The sequence below is a fragment of the Notamacropus eugenii genome, chromosome 3 (assembly GCF_028372415.1).
Source record: "Notamacropus eugenii isolate mMacEug1 chromosome 3, mMacEug1.pri_v2, whole genome shotgun sequence".
In the NCBI taxonomy this organism is placed as follows: domain Eukaryota; kingdom Metazoa; phylum Chordata; class Mammalia; order Diprotodontia; family Macropodidae; genus Notamacropus; species Notamacropus eugenii.
In genome coordinates this window covers 158,205,600-158,220,124 of record NC_092874.1, presented here as the reverse complement: position 1 = coordinate 158,220,124, position 14,525 = coordinate 158,205,600, and the positions used below count along the sequence as shown (strand labels likewise).

At 35.9% G+C, this 14,525-nt stretch overlaps 1 long non-coding RNA gene across 1 annotated transcript in view; it reads left to right on the top strand.

Moving 5' to 3' along the window:
* Positions 1-7,557: 7,557 nt before the first annotated feature.
* The window catches only part of LOC140531289 (uncharacterized), a 63,915-nt gene continuing 56,947 nt past the window's right edge, over positions 7,558-14,525 (top strand). Inside the window, exon 1 of the long non-coding RNA XR_011976315.1 lies at positions 7,558-7,703. This is a non-coding gene — a long non-coding RNA (uncharacterized lncRNA). The remainder of the gene's footprint in view (positions 7,704-14,525) is intronic.

Genomic DNA, 14,525 nt, shown 5'->3' with positions numbered 1-14,525 from the left:
TTTGATCCTCACAATACCTCTGTAAAGTAAATGCAATTATCTCCATTTTACAGAGAAGGAAACTGAGACAGAGAAAGGTTACTGATTCCAAATCCAGCACTCTCTCTCTGATACCTGATAGGTGTATCTGTACATTTTCATGTGGAAATAGGCTATTTATAAATATTTCTTACCTTCAGAATAATAAATTTTTTCCACAGCATGTATGAATTATCAGAACTATTTTCCCAACATGTAAATATCCCCCAAAGAAATAAAGACATAGATCTTATCTGTCAAATGAGATAATATGCTCTAAATGAATATGTATTTCTTTTCCTTCGCCATCTATTATTTTTCTGAAGGATGAGGATTGTTTCTTGGTTCATCAAGGCAACACCCCTAGTTTTGTTGTGTTTTTTAACGAAAGATTCATTTCTGTCTTTGACTTTGAAATCCAGAGTGACTTAAGAAGAAATTAGCTCATATGTTTCTGATTCATCTGCTTTTAAGAAAGCTTTTAAATACACATTTTTAAAACTCTTATTTAGTTTAAGAAAATAAAGTTGCTTATTGCTGAGGGCAAATGAACTTGAGCACCCAGAATTCTTTGATTCATTTCCAAACTGAGAACTCTTGAAAACTGAGGTGCTTCCAATTTGGCAGAAAACATTCTCCCATCCTTACATTTCAATTTAGAGACTTTCAGTGGAAAGATTTTTAGATTGAGTCAAATTTCAGCAAAACAGTGAATTTGTCCTACCTTTATAAATGTAGATTTTGAGATGCTATTAGAGTTTGGGTCATTAAAGAAAATATTCCCCAAAGAATATCAGTATACAAATCAAAACTTGTTTTGCTCATCTAAGTAGAATATTTATTCAAATTCATTCTATTCAATTTGGATCAACAAAAATGTTCCCACTGGTTTCAGGTGGCAGAGAGATGCCAGGGAACTCTGGAAAATAATGAGAAACAATGGAGTAGTGAGTCCCTCAGTTTGAAACAGGAGGGAGGTTTGATATGAAGTTCCAGAATGCCTTTGTTTCTACAGATTTGGAAATTATAAATTCATAGATAATGTTAGAATGGTTGGAGACCTTAAAATTTTCCATGCCAAACCCTTAATTTTACATATCAGGAAACCAAAGTCAAGACTCGATCCTTCATGCTTTCCTCCCCTTATATCCATTGGAAGGAAGGGGAGGCAGAGCTTAGAGAATTACCACATGTGTTCAAAGATATAGACAAGTTGAAATTTAAAGGTATTACTACTGTTATGGGCAAATGATCCATAAATAGTGCCTAATATTCTCAGTACAGATATAGCTTACTTCATACAATCCAGTCCAATTTATTAAACACCTATGACATGCCAGGCATTATGCCTTAGCACTTAGGATACAATTTAAGGAAAGAAGGAAGGAAGGAAGGAAGGAAGGAAGGAAGGAAGGAAGGAAGGAAGGAAGGAAGGAAGGAAGGAAGGAAGGAAGAAGAGAAAAAAAATAGAAGAAGCAGTTCCTGTCCTTGACAAGCTTATAATTTCATTGGGAAAGAACACACAATAGGAAGATAGAAAGTTGGAGGAAAGAGACACAGGAGTAACTGGCATGGGAGCATATGGTTCTATGGAGCTGAAATCAGGTAGGGCAACCAATGTAAGGTAGAATGACCTGAGAGTCCAGTTTCTGCCATCTGTGCATTAAGGTATTAAGAAAAGTTTGATAATCTGCTCTCTAGTTCTTCAAACAGAAGGGAGGGGAGATTGAGGGAGACAGTCAGTCAAAACTTGAATTAGCAGCATAGCAGTGAGTTTGGAAGTGATGAGTTTAATGTTAGAGAGGTATCTTATAAACAACGCAGGGCATCAGATACGAGATGGAGTAATTATAATAATACAATTAATGGACTTTGAAAGATTGAGAATAGAGTGATTGATTTGGTTATATAAGAAGCAACAGAGGGAAGGTTTAAACCAAATCTTCTGATCACAAATATCGTGCTCCTGTTAGTACCAGTGAGTTTTTGCCAATTAAGATATTTCATCTATATTATAAAGGTATCTTTGTCATTTAGTCACCTGTGACTAGGCAAGGCACTGTAGACATCAAGTTCCATCTGGAAAGTGAAGAAGACGACTACTAAGGTCCCTTCCAATTCTAAAATCCTGTCATAATAAATAAACATAATAAATCCTGTGATACTACCACTACTACTACCACTACTACTGCTACTGCTACTACTACTGCTACTACTACTACTTCTACTACTACTACCTACTACTACTACTACTACTACTACTACTACTACTACTACTACTACTACTGCTACTACTTATCTTAAAATCTCTAGGTCAAAGTTTCTCCATATATTTAGTCTAGAAACTTCATAAAGTAGACTACCAGAGGTGGACTATAATTCCTGTGATACTAAAAGTTACATTTGACTGGTATATCCTGTGAGAACTCTGGATCATCTTCACATCAAGATGAGGGAGAGGATTTGAGTGCTCTGTATGTTCAATTACTGAAAGATAAAGATGGGGAGATAGTGATGTTCATGGATATAATTATCTCTCTATCTTTATCTCTATAAATCAGAATTCCTTAAAGCAGAATACAGTAGGTACTGAAGAAATCTTCTTGTCTGAATAGTTGACTCCATGTAGCATATTTTTAAACCTCTATAATCCTTTATTTCTTAATAAGTGTCTTCTGCATCTTAAAGTTATTGTGGTTATCCTGGGGTTGTGGGATCTAGCAGAGCATGAGTCATGATGCATGTGAGGAAAAAAGAAAAGTGGGGGATTAGGGAATGATGAAATTTACAAAGGTTAAGAGTGGAAAGGCAATCAATCCAAATACAGCTAGAGGTCAAAGACTCTTGACCTAGGTTCTGGCTTACTCTTGCATCCAGAATACTGTTACCATTGTCTTGCTCTACTTGGCTTTTGGGATTCTAGACCATGTGCTGTACAGGCAATCAAGACCAACTTGCCTTTCCTACTTCTTTTTTCACTTACTTCTCCTCACACCACTAAAATGTTTTTTTTTTTTTTTTGCTTTTCCATGATCTACAAACAACAAGAATGACCAAGAAACAAAAAAGAGTCATGAAGTTTGAATTCTTGTCAATCAAGTCATTTTATGTAAAATATAAGTACATGCTTTTAAAAAGAAGGCTGTGGTCATGAAGGCAAAACTTCTTGTGCTATTATAGATTTCTCAAAGCATCGCCATTACCAGTTGGTGAATTTAACATTTAAGCTAAAAATCAAATGATTCTCTGCCTATTTTTTCTATCTTTACAAATCTTTAAGATTCATAGCTGGGACTCTTTGAACTATGCTTCTAGGTCTAATCCCTACATCACTCTCTAAGATCAGTGCTAGCCCTAGGCAGAGGCCGAAACTGACCAAGCCAGAACCTCTATCTCTGTCAGACCCTGTGCAGCTCTGAGTAAGTTGACATTTATATTGATTTGCATATTGCATTCGGTCTTCCTCATCTCATGAGATAGGTATTACATGTATTATTATCATCCCCTTTGCTACTGTATGGCCTCTTAGGGCAGTAGCTCACCAAGTAAGCATCAAGCCTTCTTGGATCCAGGTACTGTAATTCCTAGTAGTTGAGCTCCTTTTTTCAGCTTACAATTCTTCATTGATTGTGATTTAGTTACCAAGCAGAGGAGCTTCATGTCTCCTCCCCCTTGTTCCTCCAGCGTTTAAGATCTGCCTGGTATGCCATCATGATTAATTTATTTATTTTGGGGACAAGACCTATGATTTCATTGGTAAAAGGGATGTTCTAAGAAAGAGACTTCACAAATGCAGGTCCAGACCTGTGCAGCTATTATAGTTTTACAGAGCTGAGTGAGGGCACTGAGAGGTTAAGTGAATTTTACTAGTCATGCACCTAGTATGTCAGAGGAGAACTAGGGATTGTATGAAGGTCTTTCTCATCCCAAAGCTGGTGTTCTATTCACTCTATCATGCTGCCGTTCCTCATGAGAGTCCTCTAATTGTCCCTAGGTTTCATGTCTGCTTTTTATTCCCCAGTCCCCTAGAGTCTGGGTGACCAACATTCACTTTAAAGCTCCTGCCGCAGACCTCTGCTTATCACCTCACTTACTTCTGCTGGACGAGAAAGTAGGTGGTGCAGTAGATATAGTGCTGGACCTGGAATCAGAAAGACCTAGGCTCAAATCTGTCCTCAGACACTTACTATCTGGGCAAGTCATTCAACTCTAGGTCCTCAGTTTCCTCATCTGTGAAATGAACTGGAAAAGGAAATAGCAAAACACTCCAGTATCTTTGCCAAGAAAACCCCAAAAGAGTCATAAAGAGTTGGACATGACTGAAAATGACTAAACAACCATCTCTTTTGTGATAGGTAACCTTGATGTTGAGAACTATTTAAAAATTAATCATATTCTTTCTCTCCTTTCCCCCTTGGATAGGTTTGTCTAAAAGTCCTTTTCCTCTCTTTTATAAGTCCACATACCAACCACCAGAAAAATAGGACTGTCTGCGCTTCCATTATTAATACTCCCAACCTCTACCCTAACCTGAAAGTTGGCTGGACTCCAACTCTTATAGTCTGACCTTGAGTTGTGACATGGCCTCCTTAAATTGTAGACATATTATTCAATGCTTTTTCCCCCTCTGACATCCCCACTGAACCCTAGAGTCTATGTTACATCTGCCACATTTAAGCCAGTTCTATCCACAGACACAAACTAGGTTAACTAGCTTAACTAAATTAATTTCTTTTCCTGACTTTACTAGTTAAATATAAAAAAAATTGAGGCAAAAAAAGATGCTTGACTGTTTTATTTTTTTAATCAATCAAGTCAGCTTAAATAGTTAAACAAGCTTTTTATGTATAAAGATAGCTTTAAATACCAAAGACAGTCATTTGTTCATATTTTAAAAGGGTTCTTTTAACCACAAAGAATGTGAATGCTTACATTCAGTGTCTTGCAACTATACTTCTAGACAATATTCTAAGTCCTGAGGTTTGATTAGAAACATAAGGCTACTGTAAGTTAACATAGTGAATATTTTCTCTGCTGGAATATGAAGGGAGTGGTTCTAGTCACCGCTAGGTCAGCCAAAAGCTAAAGGGAAGAGAAAAAAAAGTGGAGAAAAGAGTATTAACTCATATTATGCCATATTTATGAAACACATAGTGATATTTCTTCTAGGTAGAAAAGATAAAATCTGGTAATAATTTATAGAGTTCCTTTACCAAGAATTTTTCTGAATGCAGAATAACACCGACCTTATAATTAGTTTGTATTCATTTTATATAAATTTATTAACATAATTATCCAACTTTTTCCATGAAATGAAATTTGGCTTATTCAACTGGTAAAGTAAAGCAGCTGAGTTGAAAGACCTCTAAGGTCTCTTTCAGATATAAAATTCTAAGCACTTATAATTTGTCAAAAAATATTGTAGTGTCTGAATTGTGATAACTACAAAAGTAACAAAAAATAAGTCATGAGAGTATTATTTTTAAAAATGATGCTTCATATAATGTAAACATTCAGCAGAGCAGCCAACAGGCCAGATAGGCTTCCAGTCCTTAATGTCATCACCACCAAACAGCACACATATTTATGCCAAACTGCAGAAACAATATTGATCATTGGTTTATTCTTTGATTCAAAGGATAGTCTGATTGAAAAGGAAGTAAAGGCCAGGAGCAGAATGACACGTATCAAAATTAAATAAACAAACAAAAAGCAACCCGCCTGTGAGTAAGCACCATAAACTATATATTCAGGTACAGAGCCCTTGAATCAGAATTACAAGGACCTGGGTTGAAATTTGACCTTTGATATTTAGTGTCACTGTGAATCTGAGCTAGTTGCTTCACCCAAATTTATGTGCCTTCAACAAACCTGTAGATTTAATTAACTAAATTACCGATAGATTTTGATTTGATCCATTAAGGGGGTTCCCATATTAAGGGAGGGAGTAAGAAATTAAGCATTTGTATAATGCCTACTGTCTAGTAGGCACTGTACTAAGCATTTTTTTTTACAGATATGATCTCATTTGATCATTACAACTGGACAGCAAAGGTGTTATTATTATTATAAATCATTATCATTATTCCCCTTTTACTGTTGAGGAAACTGAGGGAAATAGAGGTTGTGAATTGCCTGAGATCGCATAACTAGTATCTGAAGTCACATTTTAACTAAGGTTTTGTTGAATGTGGGCCCTGTGCTTTGTCTGCTGCACCACCAGCTAGATGCTTCTGGTGAAAATATTTCCATTTAATATATTATACTTATGGTTCAGGACAGTGGTTAGTATTTCCAGCCACTCTAACACTACTACTATTACCACATTTTTCATGTGCCCACACCTTTTAGGAAGATCATCTAATGCATACTTCAGAGAGACTTTGACAAGGCCACTGGATCCATGGTTAAAGTAGATTAACACTTGGTAGACAATTCAGACATTGCCCTTTCTTAACTTGAAAAAATAATGGCTATTTGCCATTTCTATAGCACTTTAAGGATTGCAAAGTGCTTCACATACGTTATTTCATTTGGTCATCACAACAAACTTGTGAGACTGATGATATGTATGTGTGTCTATAAGTATGTATGTATATATGTATATGTTGGTATCAAGTAAGAGAGAGAGTGTGAGTCCTAAATACCAGAATGAGTATTCTAAAAGAGTTTCAAATTACCGAAATCCCAATTTGTAGAAATAAATGTAGTTCAGAAAACCTTTCTAATCAAAACATGTACTTGAGGGTTATTGAAATGGCAATGTGTAATGTGTCCAGCCTACTTATGCTTCTCCAGAAAGACCGTCCTGAATTGGGATTTGTTGGATGCAGAACATCACAGACAGATAGGTCTGCTAGCACTCAAGACTCTACTTTTTTGCAAATATAGCTTTAACCAGTCTAGAAACCATGCCCATTCTGACAACAAGAAAGCATCACAGAAAGGTTTCAGAGAGATACTACTTACTCGACTAATTTTTCTGGGCACATTTTATGATATTACCCACTTTTCAGTTTTCATTTGTTTTGGTAACTCCTATCAAGTGATCTTGTGACGACCCCACAGCTAGACAGGATTTGAGTTTTCCACTCAGAAACATGGAGACATTTGTTCATCTCAAAGTTTCAACTTGATATATTGTTTGGAGATTTTTTTCTTGTAGTTTATTATTTTTTAAAAGCACTGGAAAGGACACATGGTTTAACTGATCTGTTTTCTCCTGGCAATATGATTCACTTTGTTTTTAAGTCCAAGCATAATCTAGCCACTGGGAACTTACTGCAAAATGGTCCCTTTTATTATGCCTGTAAAAGCCCAGGTATAATACATTATGCACCAAATTGCTACTACTCCATCTGTAAATCAGGAACGGCATTGGTATGCGAGACCTCAAGACTTCTTTTTTATGTTGCCTCTTCCCATGGTCCAGTCAATATTCCCTCCCCTTTACTTAATTTACTGCTGCATTATGAATCATTGACTTGGTTACATTTATACTACTCCCTTTTAGCTTTTTTTCAGCCCAAATCAGCATGATCACTTCTATTAACACAGCTGCCACATAGGATTAAGAAACATTGTCAAGGACAACTTGTTTAATATATGGCCCCGTGGAAGATCCAGAAGGAGGACTGCTAGAGCTTTACAATCGAAATCCTGTGTGTTCTCTTCAGTTGTCAAAGGTATTTTCTTGTTGGACCTTTTAACTACTATGCCGTATGTAAAATTATCTTGGCGATACCTGCAGCGTTCTTCCATAGGTCATTCCATTTCTGAGGGAACTTTGGAAATTTTCACAAAAGAAACAGAGGTAAAAGAGTTTGTGAGACACCAGGAAGCTGGAGTGTCACAATTATCTAAAAGAAGTAAAACTGACAGGGAAATCATATTGAACTGAGTGTACATTGGAACAGGTAATACTATTTCCAAATTCCCAACAGATATTAATCTTTGGAATTCAGGAATGAGAAGATATAATTCCTGGGTATTCTCAGGAATTCCTGAAATCATAAAGTATTCCGGTGCATTTCATAATCTTATTTATATTTTCAAATTGTAATGAAACACTATAAAATAGTGAATCACTTTTCTGGATTAGGATTATGCTAAAAGTTTCAGAAGCTTTCAGCAAAAAAAAAGGGTATAATAATAAATACATGACATATTAATATTATGAACCAATATGTTGACAATTTAAGATAGTGAGTTGACTGATCTTTATCATTCTTCAAATGCTTCTAAAATTCTTCATATAGTTTTATGTATATTTAAATTTTTGTTTAATAAATAAGAAATATTAAGTTTAGTGGTATTTACAAAGGACAACAGGCCATGGTGAATATTCATCCAGCAAAGTGCCAGCAAACAATATCAGGGAGTATTCAAATTATGTAACTTTCAGATCTCCTAGCAAGGCTATTACATAGAATCATTTCTTGAAACTGCCAATTTAAGGACTAATTTTGCTTCCAAAACTTGCTATTTCTTGTAACACCACTCATAGGATTTGTATAAGTATATTATGCATGTAAACTTCATAATATTTCTGATCTTTGCAAGAATGATTTACCTTTAGCAGCAGACAAGTCCATGAATACACACACTTAGAATATGGCAACAGTTTAAAGTAAAACTTTTTCTTTCCTATGTGCTCTCATTCCAGTTCCCAAAATACACATACACACGCACACTTACATGCACACACATATACATATACACACATATGTGCATGTATGTATGTCTATGTATGTATATTTATATACACGCCCACAATATAAACCATTTACAATTTCTGCCAAAAGCATATAAACTAATGAACTAACTACATGGACTGAAACTTCTTGTTGAATTGAATGTCATGATCTGGGCAATAGCAATTTTTCATTCACTTTGTGTTATGTGAATGGGTCGACTTTTCTCTTTGGAGTGACCATGTATCTCACTAAGTAGTGTTATTAGAGTTGGTACAAAGAGCATGTCATCTCCAAAGAGAAACATTTAAAGAGGTTTACTTAAGCTTACTTAAACATCTTACTTAAGCTTACTTAAATACCTAAAGAAGCTTATAATTACTTAATAATTACTTTATAATCATGTTACATTCTAGTTTTAAAAATAGAATCACGGGAAGTACCTTATCTCATTTTAAGATTTCAATCAAAAAGGGCCATAAAAATAGTCAGTTCCAATTCTGTCCTTTTATGGATGAGTTGAATGATTTTCCTAGTAACATAAAGCTATGTATGGTAGAGCCAAGACTCATACTCTGTCTTCAGATCAGTTTAATGATAACAATAACAACATTTGCTCGGTGCTTTGAACTTTGCAAGGCATTTCATGGATTTAATCCCATTTTGTTCTTGTAGTAATTCTGGGAGAAAGGTGTTATTGCTATCCTCTTTATTACACCCATGGAAACTGAGACAAGGGTTAAGTGACTGGCCCAGAGTCACATAGCTAATAAGTGTCTGAGGTCATATTTGAACTCAAGGGTTCTTGACTCTAGGTCCAGTACTCTAACCACTACACTAAGTAGCTATCTTTATTTGAAAAATAGTAATGAAACATTTTGTATTTACACTAGAGACAGCATGTTTGCTTGTTAATTATTACATACTACAATTTAATTAGATTCGCTACCCTCTTGCAATAACTCTATAGTCCAGATATTGGAAATCACTGACATAAAAACCACTGGGCTTAAAGTTGAGTTATTTGCAGTCTGATTCTGACACTAGTTTTTTGACTCTGGTCAAATCATGTAACCACAGATTTGTGCGTATGTTCATCCTTCATTGCCAAAGAAGACCATGCCATCACAGAAATGATGACATGACTTGCACTTGACTTTTGAGTGAGGGAGGGCTGTGCAGGTCACCAGCCTCACTTCTCCTCCAGGGTCATCTCAATCCAGTGACCAAATATTCATCAGGATGACCCAGGATGGGGCAATTTGGGTTAAGTGGCTTGCCCAACATCACACTGCTAGTGAGTGCCAAGTGTCTGAGGTGAGATTTGAACTCAGGTCCTCCTGACTCCTGCACTGGTGCTCTATCCACTGCACCACCTACCTGTCCCCTAACCATAGGTTTAAACTGTAAGGGAACTTGGACATCAGAAATACAACCTGTCTTTACAATTGAGACCTGTCAGAGATCACATAGGTACAAAATAGAAGAGCTGGAAATTTTAATCCAAGCCCCTTAATTTCAAATCTGGCATTCTTTCCTCTACAACATACCTCTCTGGGATTCAGTTTACTTGTGTGTGAAAAGAATATATTAATATTGTAACTTATAGATGTGTTTTGAGGAAAATACTAAAAACCTTAAACAAATGTTGGTTATTATCATTACACAAAACTATTGGTTATAGTTTCTAAAGAGCTTGCAGTTATTAAAATGTTTTCATCTATCCTTGAGATGCAGTTTTCAAGAACTGTGGCCTATTGATTAGAGATCTGGTTTTGCATTCAGGAAGACTTGGGTAAATGTTCTCCTTCTAACATATGTTGTTATTTCTAAATTATTTTTCAGTAGTGTCCAACTCATTGTGACCCCATTTGGGGTTTTCTTGGCAGAGATACTAGAGTAATTTGCCTTCCTTCTTCAGCTCATTTTACAGATGAGGAAACTGAGGCCAGCAAGGTTCAATGACTTGCTATCACACAGTTATTAAGTGCCCCTTTCTAACATTTAATGGCTGTGAATATCTAAGCAAGCTAAGACTTACACTGTTCCACACAAATCTCTAAGTCTGTAATCTGTAGAGTAACAGATGCTACTCTGCCTTAGGCATAGGAATTAACTCCTCAGGCATTTTAAAGACCAATAAAATTTAGTTTCAGTAATCCTCCCCTACCCCCCTAAAATCTATTCTTTCCTTTTTGGAAATGTGATAAATCTATCATTTTCTTATGTCGTTTGTTTCTTTGACTTGACAGACATCTTTATAATGCATTGGGGAACCCAAAGCATTATTTCAATTAGAAATGCCCATCAAATACTTTTTACCAGATAATGGGACAAAAAATATATAGTTTGAAGTTTTTATACCCAGAGTAATCTGGATTTTTTTGAATTTTCCACTGTACTTTAAATATGATGAAAAAGCCACCATATTTGTTTTCCCACTACTGACCAATGCCATATTTATAGGGCTACATTCAGACCAGAACTTGGATTGAAGTATCCTTTGCCAGATGCCAGTATCTTAACACTATACCAGTAGTAAACCAGACTTTGGATCTGTTCATTAAATTGACTTTGATTAAATGTGCTGATCAAATCCAATCTTTGTTCACTTGCCTTGCCCCATATGGGCCTGGCATTTGTACGTGAAGCCATGCATTAGCTGCATAGAAAGAAGTACAGGCTTGACAATTTAATCAATTCGTTTGACAGCGTAAAGCTTGATAATTTAAACAATTTTTAAAGAATTAAATTTTCCGATTTGACTGCCAACCTGCTTTAAGAGAGATGAGCCCTGAAAATTAGGACTCTGGTTCTTTCCTGGTGTGATCACAGGTCACCATCCTCCACATCCAATCTTGATGTCAGTGAGGAGAGTTGGGGCATCATGCAAACAAACAATTGACAATGAAGAGCTGCCAGGTCCCAACAAGATTGTATCTGGCAAAACTCTTCTCATCTCTATTCCTGGAGGGGCTGAGAAGAAATCTGTCAAAATAAATTCTGCCAGTGTAGAGGAATTGTGGCTCTGCCAAGTGATCTCCCCAAACACTTGGTTCATGTTAGGTCACTGTGGTTTGAATTCATGCCTACTCTTAAACCTCACAGAGTAAATAACTGCCTACCTGGTCCAAGAGGGCAGCTTCTAAGACTCAGAAAATGGGGAATATAAACCTTTTTTTTTTCCTGAACTCATCCAATTATCAGTATTTTAAGTATATTAAATATTAGATGAGTTACTGTGGTTTCTCTCTAGGTAAAAATTCTAATTTTAAATAAATGTTAGAATAAAATTATGCAATTGTATCACAGATAGAATTTTAAATCTGTTAGAATCTAATTAATTATCTAATTAGATCTATTAGAATCTAATACATGTCCATTTTTTTTTAAATAGAGAATTGGACTTACACCAACCAAATTACCTTGGCAAAAAAACATCAATTACACGGAGAAAAAAATGCTAATGTCACCTTCAAGGCTGACTTTAGTCTTATCTCAGTGCTGTGAAACAGCTTTATGCTGTATGTATTTTCTAAATTTTTTGAACACTAGCTGTTTTCATAATGATTTGATATTGTACAAGGAAACATTTGAAGGAAGACCTAAATATATTTAATAATAATACAGTGTTTGTAATGGTTAGCAGCTATATTAAGATATTCATTCGTTTTTCCCCACAACTGTTCATTGTGTCTACAAAGTGCAGGTTTGGGGCAGAGTCAGAAAGAAAGAGGTGAGTAAAGTGACAGATGCCAGAAAGTGTTGGGAGTGTCCAGGGAACAATAAGTAGTCCAGTTAGTCTGGAGCATAGGTCTTGCAAAGACAATTAGAGTAACAGAAGCTTATAACAGTGGGGAAGCATCAAGTTTTTTATTCTTTTTCTTACCAGGCTAAGAAATTTGGACTTTGTTTAGTAAGCAAAAGAGAATAAGTGAAGGACCTTGAGTAGGAAGCAATATAAAAAGTTTCTACATAAGAAAGATTAATCTACAGCAGTGCAAAGAAATGACTGGAAAGTGGGAGGTAGAAGATAAGCATAGACAGGATTATTTATGAAGATGATAGATTTAAAGCTAAAAGGGACCTTGGAGGCCATCTACTCTAATTCCCTCATTTTACAGATGAGGAGCCCAGGGAGTTTAAGTGATTCTCCTAAGGTCACAAAGCTTGTAAACAGAGCCAGGAGTGGAATCTAAGTGCCTAGACTCCCCATCCAGCACACTTCCCATTGTACCACACTGGCTATTGGGTGAATCTAGGCAGGTGGTACTGAGGACGCGTCATGGGATTGGGAGGAAGAGCGATTGACTGATTACATGTAAACAATAAAAGCAAAGAAAATAATTAAAGATAACGTAACTGCTTTGAGCATGAATGACTCTGGGGAACCACTGACAAAAAAGAAGTTAGAAAGGGAAATCAGTTTTGACAGAGAGTATCCTTTTATTTTGGACGGTCAATTTAAGTTCGAGATGCTGCTATGACAACCCTCTCACAACTGCTATATCTCTTTCTATTGTTTCTTTCTACCTAGAATCATATTCTTGCCCACCTAAAAGACTCTTTGTCTTTGGGTGTCATTGTTCTTTGCAATATGTTGTATCATCATTAACTGCCTATAAACAACAATCGAAACAACAAAAATAAATATTTATTGCTGTTCGTTCATTTCAGTTGTTTGACTCTATGACTCCATTTAGGATTTACTTGGCAAATATATTGTAGTGGTTTGCCATTTCCTTCTCATTTTGTAGAGGAAGAAACTGAAACAAACAGAGTTAAGTGACTTGTCTAGGATCACATGGCTAGTAAGTTTCTGAGGCCAGATATGAACTTAAGTCTTCCTGACTCCAGGTCAGGTTCTCCATCTACTGTGCCACCAAGCTGCCTAAACAGATATTAAACTCTTAAAAAGTATGAATCCCAAGTACATGAGTCTTGGCCTAGAGTCCTTCATTTGGATATTGTCTGCACAGAGATAACAAATAAAATTATAGGAACAAATGAGAATGAATAGTAAAACCAGATGTATTTAGAGGAAAGGGCTAACGAGAAAATAAAAGGCAGAGATAATATAGAGATTCTCTATATTGTTGTATAGAGAGACTGTCACTTTGGATCCTAATCATTCAAAGGGATATCCATCCTGATTATCAGAATGTATATTAGTCATTGATCACTAATGAGAATTACATGCATTGGAGAAACATAAACATACAGTGGAGTCTAATGGAGTGGGTACTACAAAACACTGGAACTGCTTTGCCCTGGTAATTAGAATTGTCAGTTGGTGAGAATGTATTTGCCATCTGTCCCCTTAAATGAACTAATTGGCAATAGAAACTAGAGAATTCTTGGTGGCTTTCAGCATTATAATTCTATCCCAGCTGTGATCTCCAAAAGCCTATTTTTTTCTAGGTTTCCTGATGTTAATTCAAAGCATACCTGTTAGGTTTATTGTATTGTATTAACTAACAGAATATTCTCATTGTGGGGCAAAGTAGGTAGACAGGTTCATCCATAACTTAGCAGAAGATGTGCCAGTAGCAGATGGACGGGTGGGGCAGGTGTTGCTGGTTGATTAAGGAAAAAAAAAATGGCATGGAATTTATTATTTTAGAATGTTAGAATAGTTGTGGCAATTTCAGGAGAAGTTTATACATGTGCTCAGCTATGAACTGATATGTATATAGCAGCGATCTAAGCCAGGATTTTAATAATAAAGTGATTTGTAAACATTCTAAAAACGTAATTGACTTGGTTTATGCGTTTGCATGTTGCTATTAAGACTTTCTTAAACAACAAAATTAA